The 18,932-nt window shown below is 34.0% G+C and overlaps 1 protein-coding gene across 1 annotated transcript in view; it reads left to right on the forward strand.

Annotated features, from left to right (window-relative positions):
- Nucleotides 1-3,445: 3,445 nt before the first annotated feature.
- The window catches only part of LOC150104381 (TIP41-like protein), a 115,555-nt gene continuing 100,068 nt past the window's right edge, over nt 3,446-18,932 (forward strand). The window contains exon 1 of the mRNA XM_090396965.1: nt 3,446-3,461. The gene's annotated coding sequence lies outside the window, so the exon portion shown is untranslated. The remainder of the gene's footprint in view (nt 3,462-18,932) is intronic.

Below are 18,932 nucleotides of genomic sequence, written 5' to 3' on the forward strand. Positions count from 1 at the left end.
ATCTTGACCAAAATTAATAGATATCAGTGAGACTTGGTTAACAAGGATAATACACTCTTAGTAATAGAATGCAAAGGATGTAGTGTCTTCAGAAAGGGCATAAGGAACAGAATGGAAGAAAAGGTGCTAACGAGAGCAGAATAATTGAAAGCAAAAAGAGCAGGAGTACATCAAGACGACAAAGATGCAAAGGTTATTTCATTTCAGGCTATCTAGTGTGAGATGAAGACCAAAAAGACAGAATAAATAATTGGCAATAATCCAGTGGGTTTAAGGGTAAACGTAGATGATATGCATTTGAAAATTAGCAAGATGAGTGCAGTTGGAGTAAATATTACGAGGGATTTCAGCTATAGGATCGTAGATTAGAAAGAGGATTCGTCTGACAGAGAGAAGGAAATTGAATTTATACAGCAATTTATAAACGAGGTTCAAGAGTGCTGGATCTGGTCATAGATTTAGAGAAATTAAAAGTTATCAATTCAGCTATCTCTGCTTGAGGAAAATTTAATGTAGTCTTCGAATTGGAGGTTGGCAGATCTGCAGAATGTTCTGTTAAAAAGACATATGTACTATGTTGACAAAGTATTTGAACACCTAGTTGTGATAAAAAAAGTTCGAATTTTTAGTACCGCATGGGACCTTTGGCCCAAATGACATTTGGGCCAATTGCTGTCATTTGGACCTTTGGCCCAAATGACAGCAGCTAATTTCTGATACATCGCAACAGGTATATTCTTCCAATCCTCGCGCAAAGCTTCCTCTCCCCCATTTCTAATGATGATGATGATGATGGCTGCTGTGATGTGGAGCGAATTTGGCCTCCTAATTCGTCCCGAAGATGTTCGATGGGGTTTAGGACTCTGGGCCAGCCAGCTCAGAGTTGGACTGTCCGGCTCAGAGTCCATGCCTTGTGCACTGTGTGTCCAAGACTGGTTTCCTTTTTTTTGGAAACCAGTCTTGAACACGCAGGACAGTATAGCATCGATCACTGTCCAGCGCAAACATGCAAGGGACACTGCCGAAGTGACGATGATATTCAGCCTGTTTTCTACCCACTACAGGGTGGACTCTCCCATCGGGGGTGGGTTGGGAGAGTGTTTATTCAGTTGTGTGAATGAATGTATGAAAGTGAAAGACAATTACAAACATCCCTGCCTAGGCGGGATTCGAACCCGCAACCTCTTGGCTGGAGAGTGGATATGCTAACCACTCGGCTAACCAGGCCGGCACTGCCAAAGTACAAGGTGATTATAATTAAAGCTCACATTTCAAAAGGCTGTAACTGGGTAACTATTCAGCAGAACGATTTAATACCTAACATGATGTGTGTGGCAATGGAATTTTATTCTACACAAAACCAACATTAGCTCTAAAAGTTGCCAATAGGTCGATACATGGCGCTGCAATATATGCAAATTAGATATGATACTCCTGGTATGCAGTAAAACGCTGCGACCATACCATCTATGCGAATGACGTTATCTCCAATGACGTATGCTTCGAAAGACGTTTCTATAAAACCAGGTAGCTGAAGAATGCGATAGTTCATCATCTGTGAGCAGACAACCTGTTAAAGCACAATTACCGAAGAAATGTGCACTTCTCATGGAATTGTTGTACCAAAATAACAGCAGTGCCTTCAGAGCATTGCGAAAAGTTCAGAACATTAAAGGAATTAAATGGGTTCTATGATTACAAATGATTTATGCAAAATAATTTGTAAATTTGAAGAAACAGGTTCCTTAGAAATCAAACCTGGGAGAGGACGAAAGTCCATCGAACGGCAGACAGTGAGAGAAGTAACCACAACGTTAGAGGAAGAAAGGTTAGAAAATTCGTAGGAAGTAACAGGCATGGGGTATTATATTGTATTGTACGGTCTTTAGACAAACCGTAGGTATACGGTTAACAAAGTCGTAAGGCAGATTCTGAGCTGTTATCCTCACAAGATTTCCCAAGTTCAACAATTGTTTAATCATCAACGTGGTGTATGAGAAATATTTGTCCTGCTGTTTCTTGCTCAGACTGAACTGGATAACGACTGACCATGGAACATTTTCTGAAATCACGAAGCTCACTTCAATCTGGACAGTGCTGTGAATATGCACAACTCAGCATTAAGCACAACTGCTTCATTTCCCAAAGGTCACCGGTTGTTGTGGTTTTACAGTAATCGTCATTTTCTTGTTCGAGGAGCTCGGTCCTGCTGTCGCGTTAACTGCACTGCTAATGGCCAGCGATATCCATCTCTCTTATCCAACCAGGTGATTTCAACACATCAACAGCGTCAATGGCCTAGATTCAACAGTTTTTTTATTCAGGATGATGCTCCCTCTTCACATCTTTACTCCTGTCAAGTGGTTGCATCAGGCACATTTTACCGAGGGCAGAATCATTAGTCGTCATTTTCGTACAACATGGCCAGCACGCTCTCCTGATCTGAACTGCTGCAACTTTTGGCTGCGGGGACATCTTAAAGACGTTGTCTATCGTGGACACACAGCCACCTTCGGTGAACCTCAAGACCAGCATTAAATGCAGTATCCACATTTTGAGTGAAACTCTATGTTCTATGCTTGAGCATGCGATTTCAGCAGGTTGCAGCAACAAAGGACAGCTCTCCTGATCTGAACTGCTACAACTTTTGGCTGCGAGAACATCTTAAAGACGTTGTCTATCGTGGACATAGCCACCTAAGTGAACCTCAAGACCAGCATTACATGCAATATTCACAACATTTTGAGTGAAACTCTACGTTCTATGATTGAGCATGCGATTTCAGCAGGTTGCCGCAACAAAGGACAGCATATCGGACACGGTCGACTGGGCGACGGACAACAGGACGACGGCAACTGAGCGACGGAATAAAAGATGAAATATGCAATTCTATCCTGTTGATCTATTACAGATAAAAATGAGTTAAAAGAACGGTATAAACAAAAATATTGAAAAATGTTGCTTATAATTAAGTTTACTTTTATTGTGTAGAATTACGAATTGTGTTGAAGTTATATTGAAATTTCCCATAGAATTATGGAATAAACATAAAATTTGAAAAATCTCGCTTATAATTAAGTTTATTTTTATTGTCTGAAGAAGTATTTCTGAGCTTCACTGCGTAAGGTGTCTTGTTTGGCGATTTATCATTTGGGCGTTTTGTGTGCAGTAATTTAGTTTAATACGCATTCGCAAGATATTTCGACTTTTATTAAACAGTAAGACCAATTGTTTGTTTATTACATCGTTTCCGATATTTGTGTCAACGTTACAGTTATCACGTGCAAAGAACAAGTTAGTTGGGCGTTTTGTGTGCGCTAATTTAGTTTAATACGCATTCGCAAGATATTTTGACTTCTATTAAACAGTAAGACTAGTTGTTTGTTTGTTTATTACATCATATCCGATATTTGTGTCAACGTTACAGGTACATGCAAAGAACAAGTTTCAGTAAATAAAAGGTATGTATTCAAAATTTATAATCTTAATCGTATACTAAATTGTATACGTGACATCTAAATTAATTTAAATAAATTTCAAACTCTTGATTATCTCTCAAATGAAACAAATTGCCATGTACAATTATATAGAAGTATAGAAATATTTCACTATTGATATAATTAAGAATTTTTTCAGTACTATGGATACGTGACATCTAAATTAATTTAAATAAATTTCAAACTCTTGATTATCTCTTAAATGAAACAAATTGCTAAGTGCAATTATATTGAAGTAGAGAAATATTTCACTATTGATATGCAATTTTTCAGTTAATTTTATTTTTATATTTATATTTCTTGTTTCTATTCTTCAGAAATGGATAATTCAAGAATATTAAGTCAAAGGAAAAATATGCTTGGAAACGTATCTTTATGTTAAAGACAAGATTGATAAGAAAGGTTCAATTCAATTTTGGTGATGTGAACATAAAAACAAAGGATGCAAAGGTAGAATTTGGACAAGTGTCAGTGATGGATCACTAATTTCTGAAAAACAGGAACTCACATGTAGCAATTCTGGAAATGCGGCCAGAGTAATAACGCAAGAAGTTAGTACAACAGCCAAAAAATTAGCAGATACGACAATGCGCAACCCATCACAAATCAGAACTGAAGTTCTACAAAATGTTTCTTCTGCGGTAGAAGGAATGCTTCCAAATCATAGCAGTCTGTGCAGAAATATTCAAAGAAGAAGATTAAAAAATTTAAAAGTCACAATTAATCCTGATTCTAGGGAAACAATAATTATCCCTGAAGAATACTTAAATTATGAATTCAGTCCATTACAATTTGAACATTTTTCATTGGCTGATTCTGGATCAGAACAGGTCGACCCCATGAGAATATTAATTTTTGGTCGTGAAAGCCATGCAGTGTGGAGCCAAAGCATGAATGAATTATTTATGGATGGCACATTTTTTCTTTCTCCCCCTCTTTGCTCAAATTTTTGTTATTTTGGCTAAAAAGGATGGAGGTCCTGTTTTATATTGTTTATTACCTAATTAGACTCTTGAAACATACACAAAATTATTTTATATGATACATGAAATGTGGCTATTACTAGATCCCCGAAAATATAAATGTTGAAATTGCCATTCATCAAGCATTACGTATAGTATTTACACAAGCTAACATAAATGGTTGCTTTTTTTTTATCTCGTACAAAATCTTCGTAAGCATTTAGCTTCATGCAATTTTTTAACCAGATATAATTCTGATGCGCAATTCGCTTTAAATTCAAAAATGATCAGTTCGCTTGCTTTCGTTCCAGAACAAGATATTGTTTACGCTATTTCTGAACTTGAGAATCATTTATCCAATAAATTTGAACCAATTTTAGAATGGTTTACGAACACATACATAGGTCGTCTAAGGAATAACAGAACCAGGGCTACATCGATTTTTCCCTCAAACATTTGGTCTGTGTACTAAAGAACAATAAATGGAAGCGATAGGACAAATAATTTTGCGGAAGCCTGTCATCGAAAACTGCAATTGAGCTTTGGCAGCAGCACAAGTCATCCAAATTTATGGATTTTTATAAATGGACTACAAAAAATTCAATAAACATATGATGTTGATTATGAAAGAGCAGTAGCAGGTTTTCAACATGAGCACAAACGTAGACGTTACGATGAAACTGACCAAAGAATTTTGAAAAAAAGTTATTTATTACAATAGGGAAAATATAATAGAATATTTACGTGGTATTTCTGATTATTCGCGGGAATTTTTTTTTTATTTTTTATCAGCCACTTATCCATCTCAGGGTTAAATTTTTTAACGTAGAATATATCAAATAATATCACCACTTACCGATACTGGCACACCACAGACTGATAACATGAAATTAGTGAATATTACCTGAATAAGGGAATCTCCGGAACAGGAACGTTTTTCTCTTTTGTGACTTTTCTCCCTTTACGGTAATTAAGCCTAACTCGAAACAGACAGCAAAGGCAGGTTATTAAAACGTGCATATGATTGGTGCGGTATTAACAAAAGATCGTGCAACCGAAAGATAAAAGCATAGCTGACAATTGAGTTGAAATGCTAACTCTCTTCAACCGAATTCCATATGTGAAACTGCCATAATATTCATTATATATATATATATATATATAACTTAGTTTTAGCACTTTTACGAATTTTAACACGTTCGGTTGAATTTTATTGCTGCCTTGGGAAATCGAACTCGCACACAACTAATTAATAACAATAGTTTTTAGTTAGATACTGTGTTTGCCCATGCAACATATGGTTTTGTTTCAGTCTATATATACAGAATAGTTTCTGTATGAGGGGACATGTGATTCATTAATTAGTGTGTTTTTATCCCAGCTGTCTCTAATTGCACTATTTGTTGAGAAATATATTACACAGACTCCTCATACCTTATTCACTGGTATAATAAAAGTACTTGTTTTTATTGCCTCTGCGGGAGGGCGTGTTGTTTACCACTGCAAGCGAGTTACTATCTTCCCACATGAACTTGTTTAAGCTTTTTTTTTTTCATGTGTGAAGTATATGCGAAACTTTTATTGGCAACAGAAAACTAGCTCGGATGACAGTGATAATATAAAACGAGTTTTGATATGTATATAAAGTCAATATCAACAGTCCCTGATTACAAACGCGTGATGAAAGGGACAGGAAGATTTGGAGGTTCCCTGGAGAGCATTCGAAGTAAATACAATTAACCACTGCTTTGAAATTAAATATATGAATAAGCAATATTTACTAATATTCATTAAGTGCTGAAATACGCTTTAAACAAAGTTTGTAAACCAACACCAATGTGTGAATTTTTCCATTAAAATATAAAAAATAGCAAAAAAGAAATAATAAATAATAAAAGTTAAATACGTTTGTTTTAAAATAAAAAATATACTTAGTCTTAAAACATTTTAAATTTGTTTTCGTTATTTCACGGCCCCCCTCAACAAATCCTATGGCCCCAAGGGGGCCGCGTCTCACAGCTTGGGAAGCTCTGCCTTAGACGATAGAGATATAAGAACTGATAATGTTGGAGTTTTGATAGGTAACAGCCTGATTTGGAGGACAATTGTTGATAGGAAGTTTGTAATGATGTAAATTTTTCATATAGAACTGTCATATCCTATACACTCCTTGAGGGTACATGGCAGGAATTTGATGGTGATAATGACTACTCGTAAGAAAAATTTTAATTTCACAAAAAATGAGTACAAAAAGTAAACTTCATCTTTATCTATATCTATGTAATAATTTATATTTTCTCTTCTGTTCTTAATAAGTTTATTAATTCACTCAGTACGTGCTGTACCAACATAGAACACATTTTAGAGTTTAATCTTTTTGTACACCACAGCGCTTGGCTGCACGAAGGAACACTTGGTTTCGAGTCTAGTCGCCGACTAGAGGAAATTTTTTCAACCCTTTTTTCGTTCCGTTCCTGAGTTAGTCGATCTCTGTCAAGGGCAACCGGGTTTTTTCTCCCGGAAACTCGGGTTTTTCGTCCTGTAAACTGAAGAAAATCGACCGTAGAAACCACATTAAATATATTGTGTTAGGGTTAGGCACCACGAGATGGCGGCACTTGTTGCCATTCTCTTCACTGCGTGTCACTTAATTAGTGATAGCCTTGGACCAGTTATCTCTGATTAGCTACCAGTGGAGATTGAACTACTCACTGAGTCTCCGAAAGTTAGATAGGGCTGAACGGCATCGCGTACTCCCTGCATACGGGAATAAAAAGGCATTAGCGTATTTTTTTTGTTTGGTAGCCAATCATAGATAACTGAACAAAAACTCTCACGCATTATAAATAGCATCAGGTGAATTATGTAGACGCATAAGTGATTATGCATCTACATAGAGTTCACATATGATGAATGTAATCTTGTAGCATAGATTTGCTATGGTACTGATCAGAGAGTTTTTGCTTTCTTTAAGTTTCTGCCTGGTCTCGGATAAAAGCAAACAGGAATTCCAAGCTGGTGAAACCTAATTTATCCTCTTCGTTCCCTATGGCACATAACACTCAGATCCTTTCTTTCCACAACTTTCTGTCCAGAGCCAGTGTTCTTGCTTCTAATCAACTAGACCATCCAGCTTCATTTTTCTCCTCCATCATCCTTTGTCACGTAAGCTTTGGCCTTCCGCTTTTACGCCTTCCTTCAGGGGTCGAAGTCAAAATTCCACTTAGGATATCATCGTGGCTCATCCTGAGTACATGTCCCATCCATCTCCATCCATGCAGTTTGATTTCCTCTTGAATAATTTTTGTGATAGTTATTTTATATAGTTCTTTATTTGATATTTGGTTTTGCCAATAAATTTTTAGAATTTTCTAAGTCATTGGTTTGGAAACTCTTTGACTTTTGTTCTTGCATTTTACTTATTTTCCAAGTTTCTACTCCATAGAGTAGGATAGATCTAATTTCACTTAAAAATATCTTCAGTTTAGTTTTAATCTTGTATGCTGCAGATTTCCATACGGCCTGTAAACGTTTGAGAGCCTTGCATGCTTTAATTATTCTTTGTTTAATATCTTCATCTGTGCAACCATTTTTGCTGACTATTGCTCCAAGATATTGAAAGTCTGTCATATCTTTCACTTCAGTGTTATCTTTAGAGTTTCTTTACTGTTATTATTAATCCTTATTACTTTTGTCTTATCTTTATTTATTTTTAAGCCTTCTGAATATGTATTTTCTCTTAATCTTTCTGTTTTCTGTTGCAAATCAATGAAACGAGAAGAAATTAAAATGATATCATCTGCATAATCTTGATCTTCAAGACGTGTTGTCAAATTCCACTTAAGCTAGCTTTGGTTTTCGTGGTTTTGGTCAATAACCAGTCTATCACTATATTGAAAAATAGGCCAGAGAGTAAACTCCAGTTACACTGGGAACGGCTTTTATCTCCGAGTTCAGCACCAAAAACTCGGAATATACTGTTTTCATCCATTTGTTTGATAACATTAATCTTATTTGGTATACTATAAGTGCTTAAGATTTTCCAGAGGATTTCTTTGTTAATGCAATCAAAGGCTTAGGCAAAATCTATAAAATTCAAGTACAAGGAGATGCCAAATTCTACTGTTTGTTCTGTAATGTTTCCCAAAATGAAGGTCTGTTGCATTGTTCCAGCTCCAGTTGTGAAGACTGCTTGTTTTTTCCTCAGCATAGCTTTGATTTCATTTTTTATTATTTCCATTAATATTCTGCTAAATACCTTTCATGGCACAGATAGAAGAATAATTCCTCTCAAATTTTCACATTATGTTAGGCCTCTTTTTTTTTTTCGGTATTTTAACTATTACTGTTTCCTTCTACTGATCTGTTATTTTCTCAGTTTCCAGAAACAGATTGTATAATTTTGTTTCTTGCAGCAGTACTTTTATCTACTTTTAGTAATTCAATGCATATGTTGTCATTTCCACGTGCTTTTACGGACTTTTGTTTCTTTATTGAGTTCATTACCTCATTTAGGGTGATTTTTTTAATCATTACGTTTTGTTTACGTTTTTCTTCCTGTTCTATTTTAGAATTTCTTGTGTGTTAACCTTGTCACCATTTTCTTTTCTGTTACATTCAAAGTTTCACTAAAATACTGTTTCCAGCGGTTTACTTTCTGTTCCTTTGTTAACAACTTTCCGTTTTTTTCCATTATGCAAGTTTCCAATTTCTTTTTCTTTCTAGACAATTTGTGCCTTATTTCATATACTGTATTAAGTTTTTCCATGTCAGCTGCTCTCTTCGCCTCCATTGCCAGGATTTCTGTGTAAGATCATTTGCCTATTCTGGCTGATTTCTTAATTTCTTTGTCAACAGAATTACATTTTCTTTGTATATTTGATAAAGCCTTTTGGACTTTGTATTGCCTTGTAGTATTTTTATTCTTTTCCTTTCCTCAATTAAATTCCAGATTTTTTTTTATTATCCATTCTTTGTTTATTTTCCCTCCCGTAACTTTAAATGTTCGTTAGCACAGTCATTATAAACATATTGAAAAATTTCCATTTATCATTTACTCTTTTTGACAATCATTTTCTTCTTCATCCATTTGCTCCAGTTTTGTGAATCTCTTTCTAATTGATGTGATGAATTGTTATTTTATTTCTTTGTTATTTAGTTTTGCTATATCATATCTGTTTCTATTCTTACTTTCGTTTGTCTTATTTGTTATAAGGTGTAAGTTAGTTTGGTTTGTACTAAGAAATGATCTGAAGTGAAGTGATTCAAAAGTGATCTTTTGTTTTTTCCCGTTTATTATTATTTTCTTATCAATTTGGCTTCTGCTTTTTCCTTCAGGGGAGATCCAAGCAAATTTATGGATATTGGATATCCTTTTATAATCATTATTATTATTATTATTATTATTATTATTATTATTATTATTATTATTATTATTATTATTATTATTATTATTATTATTATTAATATTACTATTATTATTTTAACGGTGGTGTCAAAAGACCCATCGCGGGAGACCCGACATTGACACACCTCGAACTATTAGGTCGTTTATCTAGCAATATTCTATTAATCTTTCACCATTTTGATTTATTCTACCACAAGCTTCTTTTCCTATTGCTTTACAAATGTCTTGAATTTTTCTTCCTATTTTTGTATTAAAATCGCCCATCATTATAAGAATGTCACGTGGGTATTTTATTTATTACTTTTTGCAGTGTTTATAAAATTTTTCCTTTTTCTCATAAATAGCATCATTTGTAGGTGCATAAATTTGTATTATTGACATTTTGATATATGTTGAATTGAATTGAAACATGCAATAATAATTCTGTCATTCACTGGTTCCATTCAATAAGGCAACTTTTAGCCCTTTTTTTTAGTATTAGTGTTACTGCGTTTATGTGTCTGTTTTCATGACCAGAGTATAGGACTGCATGTTTATCTCCAGTTACCATCTGTACAGAACCTATCCACCTGAGCTCACTAATTCCCAAGATGTTTATATCATAAGCATCCATTCCTGAGTTAACCTGTCTTGTTTTTCCAATTTAATATAAGGCTCTTACATTCCATGTTGCAAATTTTAAGTTATATTTTGGTGACACCATTTGACCCTTTTTCCATCTTAGAGCTCCCAAAGGCTTTCATTCTGAGATTTCATTTTTGCTGTTTTTACTTTTCAGCTAGGGCTAAAGTTAGATAGGGCTAAATGGCCTCGCCTACTCCCGTATACAGGAATAAAAAGGCGTTAGCTGATTTTTTTTTTTACTTTTCAGCAAGATCCTGTGTGGCTCAGTGAATGTGGCGTTTACACACCACGGCGCTTGGCCGCACGAAGGAAGACTTGGTTTCGAGTCTAGTCGGCGACTACAGGAAATTTTTCTAAGCCTTTTTTTCGACCGGTTCCCGAGTTAGTCGATCTCACGGCGAGCGGGTTTTTCCTCCCGGAAACTCGGGTTTTTCGTCCTGTAAACTCAAGAAAATCGACCGTAGAACCCACATTATTTTCAGACATTAAATATATTGTGTTAGGGTTAGGGACCACGGGATGGCGGCACATTTGAGCCGTCTCTCTTCACTGTGTGTACCGCTTAATTAGTGATAGCCTTGGGCCATCTATCTCTGATTGGTATCAGTGGAGATTGAACTGCCCACTCAGTCTCCAAAAGTTAGATAGGGCTAAATGGCCTCACCTACTCCCCGTATACGAGAATAAAAAGGCGTTAGCTGATTTTTTTTTTTTTTACTTTTCAGCTGTGATAGCCACTGTCTTGTGTCTTGCAAAGTATTTTGTTCCTTTCATCGTATGGTTTGTTCAAGATTCTTAGTTTCCATAATTATTTCGTTTTTATTGGAAAGGGGGATTAGCCCTTTGCCAAACCTTCCTGTTTTTCTTGCCCAGGCTTGGGACTGGCTATGAAAACCTATTGAAACCTAATTTAGCACTTAATAAAAAGCATCAGCATTGCCGGGCTCCAGGGCGATGCTCATGTTTTTGAAGTAGTGCAAACCCAGGAATCCGATGACGAAGATATTCTCATAAGGTTTTATTTGGATGCAAAATGTACATAATCAATTACTTTTAGACATAATCAGTTACAAAGTTACAGCTGAAGAAGCCGTAAGTGCATAATCAGTTTGATTATGTGTATACCAAGGCAACCTATTGCCAAAGATTATATTCTCATAAGATCCTTGTTAAATTTCAGCATTTAAATTTTTTTTTCTGTATGTCGATGTTAAATATGGATCCACTATTTTAATATAGAACTTATGCTAGATTGAAGCCTTTTCGGTTCTAGAATTTTATAATAGATATATGTTATAGTATGGAGTTGGCTTCCTCACCAGGTTCTGTAACTCCATAGATGTCTACCAAAAAAAGTGGACATGAATGCAACATGTAATAATAATTTTTTTATTTATTTTTTATTTTTAAATAATAATTTGTTTTGTAATAACATTTTACTTATCATCATACAGAGCATTTACATATATACAATAAAGCATACTATTACATTTTCTGTTCTGTACAAAATGTAGGGTACAGTGATTTTTTTAAATGTAAATACACTTTTTTTCTTGTTTTTACAGAATTCAGCTCTAAGTGCTTTATTTTCTACATTGATTTCAACTAAAATTTTTAATAGTATTTTTTTTGCCTCCATATTATGTATTTACAACACATGTTCTTCTAATATGTTAACAATGAAGATTATTCAGAATTTTTTGTATAATATTTTTTTTGTTTAAATAATTTTTTAATTATAAGAATAATTTATTACATTATTTTTTCATGTTACATAATAGTATAATAATAATAATAATAATGATAATAATAATGGAGCACATATTGTTTATAGCCAGTTTTAAGATTGTATTTCAAGTTTAATTAATGTTCCAGGATAGCAAAAGGAGAATTGAATTAAATTCAAATTATCTTACATACCTGGATAATTTGTAATAGCTTTTGACTTTTACTGTAAAGTAAAAGTCCAAAGCGATAAGAAATATATAATGCGATAAGAAATATATAATGCTGCACATCTTTCTTTGAATGAATTTAAAAAAAAAAATAAATAAATAAATATATATATATATATATATATATATATATATATATATATATATATATATATATATATATATATATATATATATATATATATATATTTATATATATATATATATATATATATATATTTATATATATATATATATATATATATATATATTTATATATATATATATATATAAGTTATAAAGTGAATAAGTTATAAAGTGTCTTATATATATATATATATATATATATATATATATATATATATAAAGTCTTTTAATTTTTATTACCAGATGGCGTGGGTGGTCTAGGTCGTCACTTTTAGTGTGATATGCAAGTTATATTTGTGCCAACGGCCAGTTAAAGAGTATGTTGTATGTTTTGGTTAATTTATAATAATTGTTAGTTGTACATTTCATGCTAAAGCATTATAGTTCTTCCGGAAAGCTAATGTCTTTGCTGTCACTCGCTGTGTATGTGTATATATTATACCATTAGCGTAATTATCATGTCGAGGAAGGTCATCGTTTATGTAAGCTCTGATTATACTTGAACTCTAAAGATAAGGTTAATTTTTTGATTAACCTATAAAAGCGTATTGTTGAGAAATAAGTAACATCGCTTGTATAGACACTGTAAAGTGGGTGTATGTTACCTCACCCTTTTCTATCCATTTAAATTTCAGTGGCTTAATCCACATCGTTATAACTGGTATCCATACTACCCTTACTATGTAAGCGGACAGTCTGTTTAGGCATCTTTTAGTAATTAATTGAAGTCACAGGCGCAGTAGATTTTGATCCGCTTTCCAGTTGTGTTTTGTAAAGAAGCATGCCTTAATGTGACTGGCAATTCTGCTAGTAAAATATAATTAGGTTACTGGATTTGCTTGTATTGTTATTTATGTTGAATAAGTTATAAAGTGTCTAATTTGCAACATTAAAAAGTAGACAAGTTATAAAAGTCGTAGACAGTGGTTAAATTCAGCTTGGGCCCAGCCCCAGAATTTTTTTATGCACCGGACTCAGACCCGAAACATTTTTCTGTTTTGTGACTTTTCTCCCTTTACGGTAATTATGCCTACATTATTGTGTTATTATTCAACAATTGTTTGCAGTTTTGAATGTGTATATAAAGTCAATATCAACAGTCACCTGATTACGAATGCATGATATAAGGGACGGGGAAGTTTGGAGCTTCCTGTAATGCATTATCTTGCAGTGATTGACAAACAAACGTTATTGCACATTGTGTAGCAGAATTTTGACAGACCCATTGTGATATTTTATATTTTCTGGTTGGCAACACTTGTTAGCAACAGTCAGTAACCAAGAATAGAATAGCAGATGAGCAGTTATTTATCAGAGCTTGTGATTGCGAGAAGCACGAAGAAAATTGTGTAATGGTTTTGTGTTTATGTAGGCCTACTATTTCAACTATGGATTAGTACATTGGTGCCTTCTTTAAATGGGAAAAATAGCTCAGATGACAGTGATAATACAAAACGAGTTTGTAATGACAGTTTGTGTATAGTTTCTGAAGAGAAAGCAGTCTGTAATGAATCCACAGAAACACAGGATTCCCATCAGTTGCAATGCGATAATATTAATACGTTGAACAAAAGGAAAGATTTGCTGACTTGCTGGGCACTCGACCAGTGGATAGTATTTAAAGGTAAATACAATTGGTTATTTTGTAAGGTTGGGAGTTTGGGGTGTATAACATGCAGAGGTACAGACCCTATGTGCAAATTCTTCATATCAGGGTTTTCACTTTGCATCAGAGTGAATAAATGGATTAATATGTATTAAAGGGGGAAGGGTCTAAACAATGCCAACAAAAGCAACTCCGAAAGAAAATTTATGAACACAGAGATATCAAATTTCACTAAAGTTCAGAAACAATTATTAGAAGTAAAAGTGAGAATTCATTGCGACACATTGTAGAAGAACGTAACTTTTTAACTCACGAAATCATGTGCCCTGTGTTTCACACTGTGTATGATATTGCAAAGCATAACCGTCCTTTTGTTGATCATCCAAAATTAATTGATCTTCAGATTCTTGATGGGCTAGATGTAGGGCATGCTTTACATAGTGATGTGACATGCACTGAGATAGTGAATCTTTTTAATATGTTAGAAGTATTATATTAATTTGTAATTTTGTATCTGTATTTGTATTTAATGTTTTTGGTGGTGTGGAAGAGAAGGCTTGATGGCTTTAACTTCAAGAGAATAAATAAAATTAAAAAAAAAACAATGTTTTCAACAATCCAGCAATAACCTCATATTTATGATCCTTACTTTAAGGACCCCGGATCTTATTCGTTTAGAATTTAACCATGGGCTGTAGATGAGATTCAGATGGTTGCACCACCTTGCTTATTAAGGACATGAAGTGGTTCAGATGTCTGGTCACAGAGTAGAACCAGTTTATGTGTTATCCTTTTTACATGCAATATCATTTAAGAGCATGCCAAACACAGAGCAGTGACACAGAACTTCTCCAGTTCCAGTGAACTAGTTCAGGCTAGTTGTTAGCATTAAGAGGTATTCAGCTAGTTAAAAATAATTTGCTACCTAAAGGAAGTGTGGATCATGTGATCCACGCTTCCTTTAGGTAGCAAATTATTTCCTAGAACTATTGAATAGTGGTATGCAGGGAAAGTTAAGGATATGAGATTTTCAAAAGACTGACAGCATAAAATGACAGTATAAAGATGTAAACTGCAATACATTATAAAGATGTAAACTGCAATACATTATAAAGATGTAAACTGCAATACATTATAAAGATGTAAACTGCAATACATTATAAAGATGTATACTGCAATACATTATAAAGATGTATACTGCAATACATTATGAATGGGGTCACTACCCAGGCCGGTTTCAACCTTTTTTGAGGTCTTCTCAGTGAGTAGCTAGACCCTAAATACCAAGGTTTTAGTAATACTGAGGAGACCTCAAAAAAGGTTGAAATCGGTCTGGGTAGTGACCCCACCCATAATGTATTGCAGTATACATCTTTTAGTGAGATGTGCTTTACATTATGGGAAAATACTAAGAATAGCGATCAGAGCTTTACCCACCTTTACAATGCGTTGCCCTGGTGTTGTACCATCTTTAGACTTGAACTATGTTTCAGGCACAAACTTAATTGTTTGCATACTTGGGATTAGGAGTTAAATAACCAAGCTTATACAATTACTTGGTAACCCTAATATACAGTATCCCCAAGTTAAAAAATTTATTACATTATATATGTATGTATGCTATCCTTTTTACATGCAGTATCATGTGCCAAACACAGAGCAGTGGCACAGAACTTCCCCAGTTCCAGTCAAGTAGTTTTACAGTCTAGCTGACAACATTAACAGGTATTCGATTAGCTAAAAATATTTAGCTAGTTTAAAATTTAGCAAAAAATTTCAAACTGGAAGAAATGCCACAGTATTTGCCATTGGAATGGCCTAAACATACACCACCATTTCTACTAGAATGCTAGATCAATCTCACCACGCCCAGTATACTGTGGATGACAGCTCTCTCATCTCGTAATTCAGACCATGACTTCCAATTTACCTTTCGTGTGGAAATATGCTCCCAGTCATTTTCCTTTGTTTCTTATGTACTATGGTGGTGCCAAATGGTCTGATTAATCTTTCTCTATTTCTGATCAGATCACTTGCTCTAAACAACAACAAAAAAAAAACTGATATTTTTTTCTGGAATTTGAGGTGATCGAAGGGGAGGAACAAATTCGATGTAGCAGAAAATGAAATTATTAATACTAGCCACAGGATCCTTTGGAATGAAGCCAAATTACTACATAGATATTCCCATAAATATGAACGTCTCTTTAAAGAAGGTTCTGAAGTTTATCAGCATTGCCAAAATCTCAACCTTAATGATGGACTCTCCATGCCAAAAATCTGGAAGTTGTTATTAAGAACTGTACTGTTTAATTATATTAATTGTATAGTTTTTATTACATACACACACATTTTTTTCTTTTTTTTTTATAAAATCACATGTATGCACACTTCATTTGATCCTAATAAGCATTGTTTTATCTGGTTGTCTCATGACTGCATATAAGAAAGATTTGGTTCTCTTTATTTAATTTTTTGGGTTTCCAGTTGTTTTATGCTGACAATGGTCCATGATATGCAAATCAAGATTTCTGTTAATATAGTTAATCGATTTTAATAAAATATTTTTTAACTATGTATATGTGTAACTTCACATTAAGTCTATGTTTCCAAACAGTTTTCAAAAAACCATCAATAAATTCATATCAAACTTCAGCAGTTGGAGAAGCTTTTCTCCCACACTCTGGTCAAGGACATCAAACAGAACTGTCTATTCATCTTTTCACTTCTCTCTATCCCCCCCCCCCCAATCTATACTTGTATATCATTATTGTACATCATGTGAATATAAAACTAATCTCTCCATATTATTCTTTCCCATCTTCATAGATGTCCAAGGCAGATCACTTCCTGCCATACCAAAAATCATAATTCTTTTCTTTCAACCTCTGCATAGGAGAATGAGACAATTCTTCTCTCACTTTACCAAGAACAGATCACTATTTGTCTCCTTGATCTTTCTTCACCAGAAAGAATAATACACTCCTGTTCCCATTACTCCTGATTTGTGTTTAAAACTTGTTTCACTATTTCTTTACAGTGTATTATACTCACTCCATATGTATCCAACAGCATGAACACTAGGCTATATTTAGTCATTTCCAAAAAAAAAAAAAAAAAATGAGGTAAATGTCAGCCATCAAAATGTTGGTGGCTGACATTGTAGCATTCAACTTTACCAGGTGGTCAAGAATCAGCTCTTTACCACTTGGAGGCCCATCAGTTAATTAGAGATCACCTTTTAGCTGGAGCCATGTATAAAAGCTTGAAGAAACATGTGTGCTCACTCTTCATATTCCAGAGTATTTGATCAGATCTGGCATAAGACCTACTTACCAGCTACAGTCTGAAGACTCCATGTTTATACCTATATGCCTTTTTCATACATAAATGATCTCCTCTCATTGACTGCTGTTGGATAACAGTACACAACATTCCTCATCTTCATTTCACAGGACAACCTTGCTTAATGTGATTAATTGATCCATCAATTAATGGATGCCAAGTGAAATTGCATTTAGCGAGTACAATAAACCACAAATAATAATAATTCATCTATCAGTTAGCATAAATTTGGAAAAAATTACAGTATAAGCTATGTTAGAGGAAAAAATAATCAAAGTTAATAAAAATCGATTGCTTAAATTTTTATTTAATGTCTAAACATTTGATTGAGCTACTTTTTTTTACAAAAACAATTAAGTAAAGATGTTTGAATCATGCTTGAATTTTTCATCTTGTCATGCAATTCGCGATTGCTGGCAATCGTTTTATCAAGATTTCGGCAGACTTCATTCCATATCAGGATCAGCATCAAACAAAATTTTCTTCTATGTGATTGATAACTAGCTCAAGTTCTTTTGCAGTTAGCTTCTTAGTTGTAACATTCTCGCCTTGTTCACACCCTTATCTTCTTCATATGCATGCTGTTCTTCTAATTGAAGAGGATCATTCTCGCTTAAATGTTTTGAATGGGAATCGAGCAAGTTTCTCACATTTTCATTATCCAGTTAATTAAATCCAAGTACTTTTCCAATTGTGCATTATTTTCTTCAATACTGTTAGATCTTGGATTTTGTGCATGATAAACTAACATAGGTTTGAGTTTAAAGTCACCTTCTGCATTGCTTCCAAATAAAAGCATTAGACAATCTTTGGATACTGGTTGAAATGCTTCAATTTTATCAAGGAAAGTTTTTGTTGGCATATGCTTCCGAAATAGACTAATTTCTTCGATGTTGAATATTTGCCGATCATCATAATCACCCTCCTAAATTATCCATTGTAATTCTTCAGGAAACTTGGCCACAGAATCTTTATCAGCACTAGCAGATTCCCCAGTTATTCCTGCGTTATGCAGTCCAGTTCGATTTTTAAAATGGTCAAAATGGTCCGATTTTTAAAATGGTCAAATCATTCTAAACTTACAGTAAAGTTTTCACATACTTCTTGAAATTTAGTCTCTTTCAATGAGGTAAAAATATTGAGAGCTTTTGTCTGAGTATTCCCTGTACTAAGAGGTATTCTTTTTCTGGTTATAATACTCAATCCAGAGTGATAGAAGATTCTCAATTTCAGTCATTAAATTTCAATCATTAAAGAAGTTTAAATCTTAAACTTCTTTAAGCATGCAGATCTTTGATCTGCATGCTTAAAGAAGCAGTAACAACTTTTCCTTGTTCTTTGTATTCTTTGCTCTTATTTAATATCAAACTGTAGACTCGCTGTCCCAGGTCTTGCACAATCGTTGTATTA

Source organism: Typopeltis vanoorti, chromosome 8 (genome assembly GCF_054136105.1).
Source record: "Typopeltis vanoorti isolate ZY-2024b chromosome 8, IOZ_Tvanoo_1.0, whole genome shotgun sequence".
Classification (NCBI taxonomy): Eukaryota; Metazoa; Arthropoda; class Arachnida; order Uropygi; family Thelyphonidae; genus Typopeltis; species Typopeltis vanoorti.